The sequence below is a fragment of the Etheostoma cragini genome, chromosome 5, assembly GCF_013103735.1.
Source record: "Etheostoma cragini isolate CJK2018 chromosome 5, CSU_Ecrag_1.0, whole genome shotgun sequence".
NCBI classification, from domain to species: Eukaryota; Metazoa; Chordata; class Actinopteri; order Perciformes; family Percidae; genus Etheostoma; species Etheostoma cragini.
The window spans coordinates 28,125,757-28,139,508 of NC_048411.1; the positions used below are offsets into that span (position 1 = coordinate 28,125,757).

The 13,752-nt window shown below is 39.7% G+C and overlaps 1 protein-coding gene and 1 long non-coding RNA gene across 8 annotated transcripts in view; one reads left to right on the forward strand and one right to left on the reverse strand.

Annotated features, from left to right (window-relative positions):
• trpm3 (transient receptor potential cation channel, subfamily M, member 3) overlaps positions 1 to 13,752 on the forward strand; it is a 160,267-nt gene that overhangs the window by 32,149 nt on the left and 114,366 nt on the right. The gene's annotated exons all lie outside the window — the stretch shown is intronic.
• LOC117944467 overlaps positions 605 to 13,752 on the reverse strand; it is a 13,746-nt gene continuing 598 nt past the window's right edge. The window contains exons 2-3 of the long non-coding RNA XR_004656586.1: positions 4,235 to 4,238; positions 605 to 616 (exon numbers count right to left, since the gene is read on the reverse strand). This is a non-coding gene — a long non-coding RNA (uncharacterized LOC117944467). The remainder of the gene's footprint in view (positions 617 to 4,234; positions 4,239 to 13,752) is intronic.

The window sequence follows — 13,752 nt, forward strand, 5'->3', positions numbered from 1 at the left end:
GCCAGATTTAATTGGAATAATACACTTTTTCCCCTCATCACCTGAGCAGAGGTGTGTAATATAATGTGTGTGAATGAGTGTATCTTCATCTGTGTATCTGAGGATGTGTGGGTGCATTAGTGATCGTGTGTATAATAGACTCTGTTCAGTGCTTTAAAAAGGCTCGCTAACAGACATTTGGAGCCTAAAATCTTATTTTTATTCATCCATGTGCTTGTATAAGCGAGTTACAGCTGCTGTTTAAGAAGGGCTATTGTTAGAGGTCTTGAGTAGATTCTTCTCCAGTCTGCTTTGATCTGGCTTTATCAAAGTTTCTCACAGAACAGTATATTAGTAGTCGCTGTGATGTTGAAGCACACAACTGCCTGGGCTTACGTGTTAACCATTTGCATTTGAATGGCCGGGTTCAATTAATATTGTAATCCAATTGTTTTTGTGTGTGTCTGAGGATGTACATAGTGTGGTTGTTAACACATGCTTTACTGTGGAACTCCACATGAAGATATACAGGATACGCTGTTGTATCCATGCATGTGTGTGTTAAGGTTATTCAGTACACGTTGATATGCAATATACTGTACAGTATTTCTTCAGATTCAGTTGATTAATTTTTTCCCTTCCCTAAGCTCTGCAAGACTTCAGTAGCTGCTGTCAAGTGAGACTTTTAGACCTTCTGTGTGACTGCACAGAAATAAGTTTTTATTTGAAGTGCAGTGCTTCCCACTGGTTGAGAATTTACTTGTGGTGATGGGTGGCGCAGGATGTGATGGCGCGGAGCGTAATGGCCGGGTTCAGTAACAATGGGTCCAGTTATAAACTAGTAAAATGAAGGTGAGAAAGAATGACTACCGGTACATAACATTATCAGATCATTTAGAATGAAATAACAATTTACATATTAAACAAATAAGACTAAAAGATGATGAAAATATTGCAACACCATGCTGCATCTGACACAATTTCAGGGTTGTTATTAGGGCTGCACGTTATGAGGAAAATATAACGTTGAATGTTGCAATAATGATTTAACTTGTTATGAATAGATTTTAAATGTAGCCTACTTAGTTCTGCATTTTGGATGCAAAATCCAACTCCAAAATGCAGTTGGATACAGGCACGCAGTATGAAGGCTCGGTTAGCAACGATTAGCAGACTGTAATAAATGACGTTCGGGGAGCTTTCGCGGCTGCGTTGTTTGAACAGTTTCATTAGTTCAGTCTCCTCACTATCTGCAAGCTGCCTGTGCCCGGAAAACACTGTAAAATATGTGGTTTCTGTAGACAGCCCGGGGTCTACAAACGGCAACAAAAACAAACTTTGCAACGTTGACGCTGCCATGCACATAACATGCAACTTCACGAGGTGGGGGGCAGGAGACAAGCTCCTCTGTGCGCGCTGTAAAAAAAAAAATACATTAAATACACTGTTGTTTGGAGAAAAAAATTTAATTTGGATTTGATCTATCTGGGCGGGGCTCAATTTACCTGGGCGGGGCCCCCAAGTAGAACCTATGTATGGAACACCCAGGTGTTCAGTTTTGAAACTGAAAATGCTCCCATCCCAAATTCCCTCTATGTTTCCAGGGACGGTTTAAAAAGCTGCTCCAGAATGAACAATATTTCCGCAATGTTGTCTCTGTTGTTTAGCTTGTGAGATACTTGAATGAATTAAAATGACTTTTAATATACGTTTTAACTCAGAGTGGATCTTTGCTTCACAGTGACTATTTTACCTAACTGAGTTTTAGGCTACCCCGCCGGCGACAGCCGTGGCGGAGTGGATTAGATTTAGCTTTCGGCACCCGTTAACTGGCAACTAACCGGTTCATTTTGTTAGAGAAAAAATGATTATGCAAAATAATGACACATGTACAGTATGTTACGTTACCTTTTGTTTGTGAAAGCTGTCTAGCAGTTGGTGGTCAGAGCGCGGGGTTTCTACCATTGTGTTACAAGCCCGGTTTTCGGCACTGCTACGCATGCTAAAAGTAGCAAACTCCTTCAAGGAATAACTCGTAGTGCGTACGTTGCATGCATAGCGAAAAGAGAGGGAGAGCGAGTGAGCGTGTGCCGAATAAAGAAAGTTAACAGTAACGTATAGCTGGGAATGTAGCAGTGCAGTGTGTGTATTTTGCAATTTTACAGTTTTTGGGGGTTATTGAATGCTGTGATGGACAGTACATGCTTGTGAACAGTTTTTCTTTCAGGAGCAGCAGCTGAACCTGTATTCTTGCTGAGTTACCACGATAGATGAAGCTACAGGCGATTATGGTCCCTGAAACTGTCTCCTGTATCTGAATCCTCCTAGGGAGGCTTCAGGCTGTCAGAGTGAAATTAACTTAATGGGCCTGTCATTATTGTTGTAGATTTCTGCACAACAAGCACTTTCCTCCCATGCCCCTCTAACTTAATACCTGCCTGTTGCTGCCAGCTACATACTTATGCTTGTGTGTGCACCTGGTTTGACTACAATTTATAGGCCATCAGGGATGTTTTGTGTCTTCCTTGGGCAGGAAAGTGTTTCCGACAGATTGTGTGTGCGTGTTTGTATGTGGGTGTGTGCACATGGTTTTCTGTGTTTGAGTATGTGCATTTATTACGCAGTGCTACAGGCACAGTTGAAGTTGCAGCAACCTTGCATGCGACGGTGTGCGAGCTCATGATTTGAACCCTGTGGTCTGCTCAGAGTGGAAGAAACAGGAACAAAAAATAAATTCAATAAGAAATGAAACCTTTATATTTATTATTAAATTGCCATTGTAAGTATGGATAGCATGCCAGGAAATGTTACTACCACCATACGTGACTCCTCAAGGCATTCCAGTATGGAGTCTAATTTTGTTTTAAACAAACACAACCAGTCCACCCCTCCAGTGATTTTTAATCAGAAACCTTTTACCACTTTAACTTCTTCACCCACCCTCATTATCCTCAAACTGACCACATAATGAGTAAAAGGGTGTATGTGTACATGTGTGCAACAGACCTGAAGCATGCTCAGATATTGAACATTTGAAGATTTATTTTATTTATTTAATTTTCAAAGAGGCAAGTCCCAGAAAGCCATAGCATTTACTGGGGAATTGATCCGGTTTGGCAAGTTATCCATTAGAGAGAGTGTGTGTGCGTGTGCGTGTGCGTGTGTGTGTGTGTGCGTGTGTGTGTGTGTGTGTGTGTGTGTGTGTATGTATGTAGATGTGTTTGTGCGTGCAAATGTCCTTGAGTGCAATCTTAATGTGAAGACGTTGATTCATATGCTTGTTTCTGTCTATAGTTATTTGCCTGTGTGTCTTTCATTTCACCTTAAAAATAAATATGTGGGAGTTCTGTCAGCAAGAATGGACTTAAGTCTTAGTGGATTTACAAGTTAGCTTTATTTGGGATGATTTCCAATCCAGTTGTTAACGATGCACTGAATAAAAACATTTTATTAACGATCCCGAACTGACAAGGATTAAGGTTTGTACTGATTTGAGTGCTCAACGAGTAATCTAATTCATTACAACATTTCCTAATGACCTTTTAAAATGGCAACCAATTGGTCAAGTGCCACTTCACAGAAGACAAATGTCCCTATTAGACAACTGAACCCGGAACCAGGACACTTTAGGGAAGAAGAGAAAGCATACCTTGAGTCCAGGTGCTCTCATCCTGTCTGTCTAGCCAGAGGTCCACACAGAAACAGTCATACAGCTGTAGTTCATTGTCACTTTATAGCTTTGTGCTTATTTTTTTGTCCAGACCTTTACGAAAGAGCTCTTTGCTGGATATGGTTGACAGTATAGATTTAATCAAAAATGTTCTCTCTGTCAGAGCTTGTGTCCTGCATCTGAAATGATTATAGATTTGCAACGTTGACAGCTGAGTTTTCTTTACCAGTTTAAGCCTGGGATTTTGTGTAGACTCAGCGGGATAAAGTGTGAACAGGGAAACAGTATTGGACAGAAACAAAGGAAATTAAAAATCAGTCTTCTTTTTTTATCCTCTCTTGGCGACTTTAATACTTCCTACATACTATACGGTGTACTGATGCATTCACTCAAACCTCTCTTTTCTTTAGTGTTTGGATATGACAGCCTCGCCCATATTTTATATCTTACTTGTGTGCTTTTTATCTTATTTGTATACTACATTAAGTTGTCTTACCCTTTTAGGAAATCACACAGTATTAACACTTCTGCAGTGCAGTGTAGTATTTGCGTAAAGAAAATGCTGCATACAGTGAATATAGTAACAATCCTTTCTTTGTTTCTCCTCATGAAGTCGTTCATTTTCTGCTTGTCCTCTCTTGTATTTACCTTACATTCTTCATTGTCGTGTTGTATGCCTGTCTTTCTCTCTTTCATCTTCTGTGTCTGCCTCTTTTTATGTCCTTTATGTCCTTTCTTTTTGTCATTCTCTCTCTTTTTCTTCCTTTTTTTCTTTCATTTGTTCCCATGATTATAAAGCATAGATGCCACTCCATCATATGCAAAATACATGGGGGACGGGATGTTGCTGCTTAAAATAAATAAATAAATAAATATATCCCTCTAATGCTAAAAATAAATGTGTGTTACATAAAAAGAGACACTGTTGCAGTGCTTTTTTCTAGTTTAGCTGCGAGGAGTGAATAGGCATGGGAGTACCTCATCCTACACGCAATATTTGTAAAAAATCTTCTATTCTGAATATGAATTCTGACACCTAAAATATGCTAGTTTAAGAAGCTAAGTACAATCTGTCACCTACAGGTGGCACCACCCATTTCTGAATCTACAGTAGGTAAAGTGAGGTAGATGGATACAGCATATCTCAGCACACAAATTGTTGTGAAACTAAGAAAGCCTACATGAGTAGAGAACCTTTTATATCTTTGTCTTTTTATTGACTTAAAAGTGAAATACATTACCATTGTTGTATGTTTCTTTGTTTAAATCCATTCAATTTGATCTGATACCGTGCCTAAAACACCGTACTGTTTGAACTGGTAATCAGCTGTAATGTGGTTGTTTGAGACGTGTTGCTTTTTCAGGCTGAGCTAAGTTTATGCATTACACTCCCTCTCTTATGTTTTTAACACATTGTGATAAATTCAGCATGGGACAGATTGGGACAGCATGGATTGTTCCAATTACCAAGCTCTCTGAAACCGATTATCTGATTACATTTGCCATATCGCACAATAATGACACCCATAACATGCATGTTACATTAGGATCTTTTTGTGCATTTTGTCGTTGACTATTACTTAATTATTTTGAGCAGGGGAAGTGCAAATAAGATAAATACAAAAAATAACAGGTCATGTGTTGCCTGTTAATAATGTTCCAAGTAACAATAGCTACTACTCTATACTGCTTGTAGTCTGTGCAGGTAAACATAAAGCAAAGTTACACGGTCTAGCAAAGCGAGACTAGGAAACACATAAACCACTTAGTACATCGCCATGAATTGGATCTACCGCACAGCTCTTATTTAAAAAGACAACACCACTTTTAAAGCTGGTTCACCTTTTACTTTGGTTATTTCGTCACAATCAATGTAGCATTTACAAGGCTTTCTTTTCTCTAACGGAGGTACTTCCAGCGAGCTTCACGGTGAACAATGAGGGCAAAACAACCTCATCCAACTGTTTTAACCGAGAATATTCTGGAGAATACACTGAATCCATCCACATGTTTGCGTGTTGTCCATCACGTGCCTATTTGTAACCGTAAAGCTACCGACAACGTTGTCTTTGCTTAACCTGTTCATCGGCCTTTACCAGTTTAGATAACACATTCCACTGTCCTGCTGTTACAGACGTGACGTAACCACAGACAGTCGCCTGGACTCACGGCAGTGCGTCATTGCAGTTCATGGCAGTGCTGCGCTTAATGAATATAGGTGAAACACAATGGATAATTGTCGTTATTTCTGGCATTCAAAAAAAAAAATAATAATTGGAAAACTACTACATTTAATAAAAACAAACAGAATTATTATGCAGAAGTGGATTCAGCATGTGCACAAAGAACTCTAGCTGCTCACTCAATATTTTTGCGTGCCATTTGCTTGTGTTTTTAAGTGAGTTGGAGGGCAGTTTTGTATCTGTCCAAATCCCCACACTCTTTTTCACCACACTTCCACACTTACTGACAGATCCCAACGTGTTGAGAACAAATGCTTCTTGAGTGTTGAATGAAACTGAAAGAAACCACACACACATTGTCGTGCACATGCCTGGGAGGGTCCTTTCCCTTTCTCTCACTTTTCCTCTTTTTTTTCTTTTGTGTAGCCTCAAAGTCACAGGATGTCTCAAAGCTTGCTTGTTTATGTCTCAATTAGGCAGAAAATACCTCATGTATGAGATTTCAATTAACACAGTATTTCACTAATGAGCCACAACGAGAACATAAGCCGCCAATTAACATGTCGTTCCTTTATTCAGGCACACAAAGAATTTATATTTCCTATTTGGCACGCTTCCACTCAAAATCATAGGAAGGGGAACAAAAAAATGGTCTTTTATGCTTTTTAAAATAACCTGGATCTCAAATGTCCTGAATTAATGCAACACATCGTGCAGAACGACTCACCCTACCAGTCAGCTGCTTGATCATTTGTGAGAATCGATGCTGAAAGGAGTGTCCGAATAAATGTATAACTTGGTGAACCTCTTCTAGCTTACACTGTCAAGATTTTTCACGCAGTGTGTGCAAATGTCAATTGCAAACAAACACACACACACACACACACATACACACACACACACACACACACACACACACACACACACACACACACACACACACACACATAAATGCAAATTGAATATCCATCCACCCACGGCCCCTACCTTGTATTCAGAGCTGCAATATACATGACACTAGCAGTAGAGGTATTAACTCTGAATGCTGCCCTTTGACCTGTAAACTGTCAAGGGGAATTGTATACTGGTGATGGATGGCTAATTAATCATACACAAGGTACACAACATGAATCCATAGGCTGCAAAAAAAAAAAGTTCCATTTCCTCCCACAGTGCAGTAGTGAAGCTAAAATACCCTGGATACAGGCGCCGCCATCTTGTGATTTTGCACACTTGAACAAACATCAGCATGATCAGAAGTACCTAAAATGACAGAAACAATCACTTGGGAAAAAGTATTTTACGTGTACTTTGACTTTCCAGTTTGGCTCATGTCCCGTCCAACGTGGAGTGGTTGGGGTTTCTGACCTAAACTGTAGCCAGCCACCAGGGGGCGATCCAGATGTTTTGGCTTCACTTATGGTTAATTCGTGGTTGCCGCGATGTTTGGGGCACAAGGTGCACTCGCCATAAAATGACGTCAACATGCCTGTGGTTTCCAGCGCGAAGGGTTTACGCGTGGTCGTGGATCTCTGAATTTTTTCAATTACTCGCCCGCTTCGCTTTCAATTCAACACAGTCAGCTGGGAAGAGCCAGTTTATCTGTACAAACGTTTGTGTGATTCTTCATGTACAGACCACAGAGAGTCAAGCAGCCTTAAATATGTGGTTAGAGAGAGACACCACACTGGGAAAAGAAGACACATTTTGCTGGAGTGTGGAAAAACATGAAAGAGAGTTTTGTCAAAGCTAAAAAAAAAAAACTGCTTCATGGATAGAGTGTTCTTCACAGTGTTACAGGCAGACAGTCATTTATAGTTGGAGATGAACGACAGTCTTGTTAATGATTAGAGTCGTTAAATGTTTAGTGACACGTTGGTGTTTAACATGGATGTGTTTGCTACTGTGGCCAGGCAGTCTGCTTCCTTATACTTCCTGTCTCCTCTTCTCTACTACTTCTTGCTTATTTAAAAATTATTTTGTGTGCTCACTCTCTCTCGTGTTTTGGAGAATGTTGCAACGAACAATGCGTTGAGAATAAATGTATCAATGAGTATAATACCTGACGCTTTTATAATAATGTATACTTTATTTATTACTTTATACAGTCCAATCATCACCCCCTGCACGAATCCTCTTGACACGCTTTTTGAACACTATATACTGGTGTGGAAAGTGTGATATTCGGATTATGTATAGTGTGCCTTTGTGTATTTGTTGCTTGGTTTGGATGCAAAGGTTTGTGCATGTAGGTTGTAGCTGTTGAATTTTTTCTGTGGCTTTATGTATTGCACGTTTCTTTAAACCAAGGCTTTTCCCCCAAAATCCCAAATAGTCAAAATAAATAAGGATTAGTAACCCCACATTATTAATTATAATTTATTTTATACAATTTACGTATCAACATTAGTAATAATTAGTTATTCTCAGACGGGCCGCTGTTTTTTTGTGAGTGTAGGAGCTCGGGCGTGTGTGTAGGCCTAGGTGCAGCGCTGTCCGAGGTTCTGAAATTGAGAGACAGACAGACAGAACGACGGAAAAAGGCCTGAGCTATCATCTTACCAGCACGTAAACTGAAAGTTGAACCAAGTGAAGGCTTGAAGCCCCAAAAGTGATAGTCAGGACAGCCCTATTTTAAAAACACATAACATTTGGTTTGAGTATTTTATCCACTCAACATTCCTTAGCATTGTAGAGATGGTTGATAAGAATACTATAGTAGGAACTGACTTGAATTTAGTCCGAAAACATTAAAAACACAGTGATGTTTCTATTAGGGAGAATCTGTCTTCATTTGTAGGAACTAGACTGGTAGGACCTACATCATGAGGAAAACATTAAAGTAAGAAGACAAGTAATTTAAACTAGGTTTATTGGCTTTCTTGCCAAGAAATAGATAAGATAATCATTACCATACATAGTTAAATATGGAACTTAGCTTAGCATAAAGACTGGAAACAGGGTGAAACAGCTAACCTGGCTCCGTCCAAAAGTACAGTTTGTACCCTGCAATGTATCTTTTTTTACTTTGGTAAAGCATACATCCCAAAATGTTGAGTTCTTTTTTTAGCGCACTATGGAATTTAAGTCTAATATCAGATTCTTTACGCAAAGTGGCAGAGATGCACAACCAATTTCATAAATTACTTAAATTAGTAGTAGTAGTGTGTGTGCTGTAGTGTGGGATGGCCTGGAATAGGGAATGAGGCTATTTAATCAAGGATGTTGGACTGTGTGTTTTTCTTGTTTTTGATTATATTATAGTATAAATGCATGGCTCCTCGGGAGGTAATTGACAGCTAAGCAATAGGTCAACAATAAATCAATAAGTCCACTAATTCATATATTTCCATTTAATCAAACTGCCCTACTGTATTATTGGCAAGGCTGTTAGATAATGAAATGGCATGCTGAGGTGTGGGGGGAGGATGGGTTAAATGTAGAAATTGCATCCCGAGTTCTGGAGACTAAAATTAGAGGCTCTTCCATAATCTGAGATCTGAAACCATATTGTTAGTGAGGCGTGTGTAATCAATCAAGCTGCTGAAGCCAGCCAATCAGTGCTACTTGACAGTGTAGGGAAATGCAACCAGATTAGTTAACGTTTGAGAATCAGCACCAAGGACAGTGACTGCACAGCGTCTCAGGCTTTACTGAAGACTCAGTGATAGTTCAAGTTCCAGCCTGAAATTGTATTACTTATTTATTTCATTCAGTCAGTGTTATTCATTAGGGCTACAACTAAAAACTATATATATTATCAATTAATCTGAAAATTATTTTTCTCATTTAATCATTTTTATTTTACTAAGAAAAAAAACACATCACACATTCAACAGTTCTTTGATGCAGGTGGAAAATATCACATTAGACTTGAAAAAGAAGGAACCCCGCACTAATTTAACACATTCATTGAAGAAATTAACTTTTTGACCCCTCTGGACCTTTGTCAAGGGTATTTTCCTTGTTTTCAAGATAGTGAAAAATGCTCATCACCAGAACTGTTTCTCCAACCAACAAATCTATTTAGTTTATTGTCATATAAGACAAAGAACAAAATGTTTGACTTAAACTACTTAATCAATTGGTCAGCTAATCAATTCATTGACTAATCATTCCAACTTTATTGTTCATAATCAAGTACCTTTGAGATTTGAGAGAAAAAGATTTAGTGACAAAGTCATAAAATGGTTTAATTTAAAGCACTGAATGTTATATATATAATATGGCCTAAATATAGCAATCCAGACCCAAATCCGAAAGATTAAGGGTCTGGCATTTAGTAATGAAAGTCGCTCATCTCGAGGGTGCGGCACCAAGCGTGCATTTGAAAATCTCACTGCACGCAATTGGATGACACTACGACCAATCACAACAACACACAGAGGACCATGTATATCAGATGCAGCGATGTGATTGGTGCAGCTTGGCTACAGGGTTATAGTTAATGAGCAGCATTACTCAATGCCAGAGAAACTCGCTGAACAAATTCAAATTCTGCTATTGTGAGAACTCAGGATTTCCAGGTATGCCTGAATATGCTGTCAGGACCTTAATGTATAGATGTGGGTGGTGGTGATGACATTGTGTCCCATAGTTGCTCCATAGGCGTGCAACCTCTGACATATACCTTTATTGTCATTTACACATGTGCAATACCTGTGCAACGAGATTAAAGCTTTCCAGTGTCAACAAGCTACAAGATACATAAGTGGAATGTAACATGGAATAAAAAATAAAATATAAGTAGTGCAAAAGGAAAGGGGGGGAGACAAGATGCACAGTTCCTGAGACGACTATATACAGTGAGGAAAATAAGTATTTGAACACCCTGCTATTTTGTTGATTTCTACGTTCTCCCACTTAGAAATCATGGAGGGGTCTGAAATTGCCATTCTAGGTGCTTGTCCACTGTGAGAGACCTAATCTATATAACAAAAAATCCAGAAATCACAATGTATGATTTTTTAACTATTTATTTATATGATACAACTGCAAACAAGTATTTGAACACCTGAGATGTTAATATTTGGTACAGTAGCCTTTGTTTGCAATTCCAGAGGTCAAACGTTTCTTGTCGTTTTTCACCAGGTTTGCACTCACTGCAGAAGGGATTTTGGCCCACTCGTCCACACAGATCTTCTCTTGATCAGTCAGGTTTCTGGGCTGTTGCTGAGAAACACTGCGTTTGAGCTCCCTCCAAAGATTCTCTCTTGGGTTTAGGTTAGGAGACTGGCTAGGCCACGCCAGAACCTTGATATGCTTCTGACAGAGCCACTCCTTCGTTATCCTGGCTGTGTGCTTTGGGTCATTGTCATGTTGGAAGACCCAGCCTCGACCCATCTTCAATGCTCTAACTGAGGGAAGGAGGTTGTTCCCCAAAATCTCGTTATACATGGCCCCGGTCATCGTCTCCTTAACACAGTGCAGTCGCCCTGTCCCATGTGCAGAAAACACCCCCAAAGCATGATGCTACCACCCCCATGCTTCACAGTAGGGATGGTGTTCTAGAGATGGGACTCATCGTTCTTCTTCCTCCAAACACGGTTAGTGGAATTATGACCAACATATTCTATTTTGGTCTCATCTGACCACATGACTTTCTCCCATTACTCCTCTGGATCATCCAAATGGTCATTGGCAAACTTAAGACGGGCCTGGACATGGTCTGGTTTAAGCAGGGGAACCTTCCGTGCCATGCATGATTTCAAACCCTGATGCCTTAGTGTATTGCCAACAGCAACCTTGAAAACGGTGGTCCCAGCTCTTTCCAGGTCATTGACCAGCTCCTCCCGTGTAGTTCTGGGCTAATTTCTCACCTTTCTTAGGATCATTGAGACCCCACAAGGTGAGATCTTGCATGGAGCCCCAGTCCGAGGGAGATTGACAGTCATGTTTAGCTTCTTCCATTTTCTAATGATTGCTCCAACAGTGGATTTATTTTCACAAAGCCACTTGGCAATTTCTCCGTAGTCCTCCAGCCTTGTGTAGGTGTACAAATTTGTCTCTAGTGTCTTTGGACAGCTCTTTGGTCTTGGCCATGTTAGTAGTTGGATTCTTACTGATTGTATGGGGTGGACAGGTGTCTTTATGCAGCTAACAACCTCAAACAGGTACATCTAATTTAGGATGATAAATGTAGTGGAGATGGACATTTTGAAGGCAGACTAACTGCCTGAGGGTCAGAATTGTAGCTGATAGACAGGTGTTCAAATACTTATTTGCAGCTGTATCATACAAATAAATTGTAAAAAAATCATCCATTGGGATTTCTGGATTTTTTTCTTTAGATTATGTCTCTCACAGTGGACATACACCTACGATGACAATTTCAGACCCCTCCATGATTTCTAAGTGGGAGAACTTGCAAAATAGCAGGGTGTTCAAATACTTATATTCCTCACTGTACATATATAAAATAGTAAGAAAAATCAATATTGTTTGTAAACGCAGTGTGAAAATAATATTCCGCTATGTTGCTAAGTCGCTTTGGATAAAAGCATCAGCTAAAGGACACTTAATGTAATGTTGATTTTTTCTTCTTTTTTTATTAGAATAATCCTTGTTTCTGTGCTCAAATTGTATTTTAAAATACAGCAGTTGATAGTTGTGATGATAAAGCAGCCTGCCTTGAATTTCTATATTTCACAAAATGATATACTGTATTGTCAACTGTGTAAACCTCAGACAAACTCATTGGACTCAACAGGAGAAACGCAAACTGACGTCGTGCTGCGGTGGCCAGTATTGTAACCGGCAGTGAGACTTGTCCGTCCGTTTTGAGGCGGTGTGACAGTCCCATACAGTAAAGGGCGAACATCACTGCCTCTGGCGCTGCCACAAGAATGTTTTAAAACACTATGAGGCTGACTGTTTCCTGCAACAGCAAAGCACAGTCGCTCTGTCTCTTTCTCTATATCACCATGAAAGCTGCCTTCAATTACAGTCATATGCTACTACATTATGACCAACCCAGACCTCTCAGGTTGTCTGGGACAACTTCAGTTTTGATGCTCCACATATCTGGAACAAACTCCCAGAAAACTGCAGGGCCGCCGCAATTCTCTGTTCTTTTAAATCAAGGCTGAAAACCTTTAATTTTGATGTAGCCATTCTTTCAATAATTGTTCATTTCGCATACTGAAGATGGAACTGTATGACAATTGAAAAGCGAGACCGGTGGGACCGGCCCGTTCTGGGAACAACAAGGATTGCAGGTTGATTATGTAGATAGAGCAATACATTGTCCCACACTAGCAGCCTCAAATAAGCCTGCCTTGCCTTGCCTTGCCTCACGGTCGCAAATGTCAAGACCTGTAAATGATCCATAAACAATCTGGCAAAAACGTTATTCCATACAGCCCCACACTAAATGGATGTATAGGCATGCCCGTCTGTGGATGTCTGTGGATGTCTGTGGATGTCTGAGCATGTGGTTGCTGTAAATAATTGATATGGCCTTGGTAATTGTGGTTTGTCTCTTTGTGTGTCTCTTTTTGTGAGTGTGTGTGAAAGGCTGGTTAGTATAAATTCTTCCTTTATTCCTTCATTTTAGGGTTGCCTGCATTTTTGTTTCTTCCTTACTGTTTTTTGGAGTATGCATTAGACATTGTTTAGATTTTTATTGAATTTCAACTGAAACAAATCTAATTAAGTCTCAAAAGATGCATCGTGAGCTCTCTATTTGTACCTTTTGTATCTGGCACCTCTCAATGTTTCCCTGCCAGCTTCAAGCACCCAAATATCACTCCAGTAAGTACCCTCTTTCAACTCTCATCTTCTCTCTATTGATCAGGAAAACTACATTCATACAAAAAAACTGTTTTCATTTTACTTAAATTACCACTATTATATCTGGATCTTTTGGTGCTTTGGGTCCTGGTCGGACCAAAGATTGTGGACTGGTAGCTGGAGAGATGC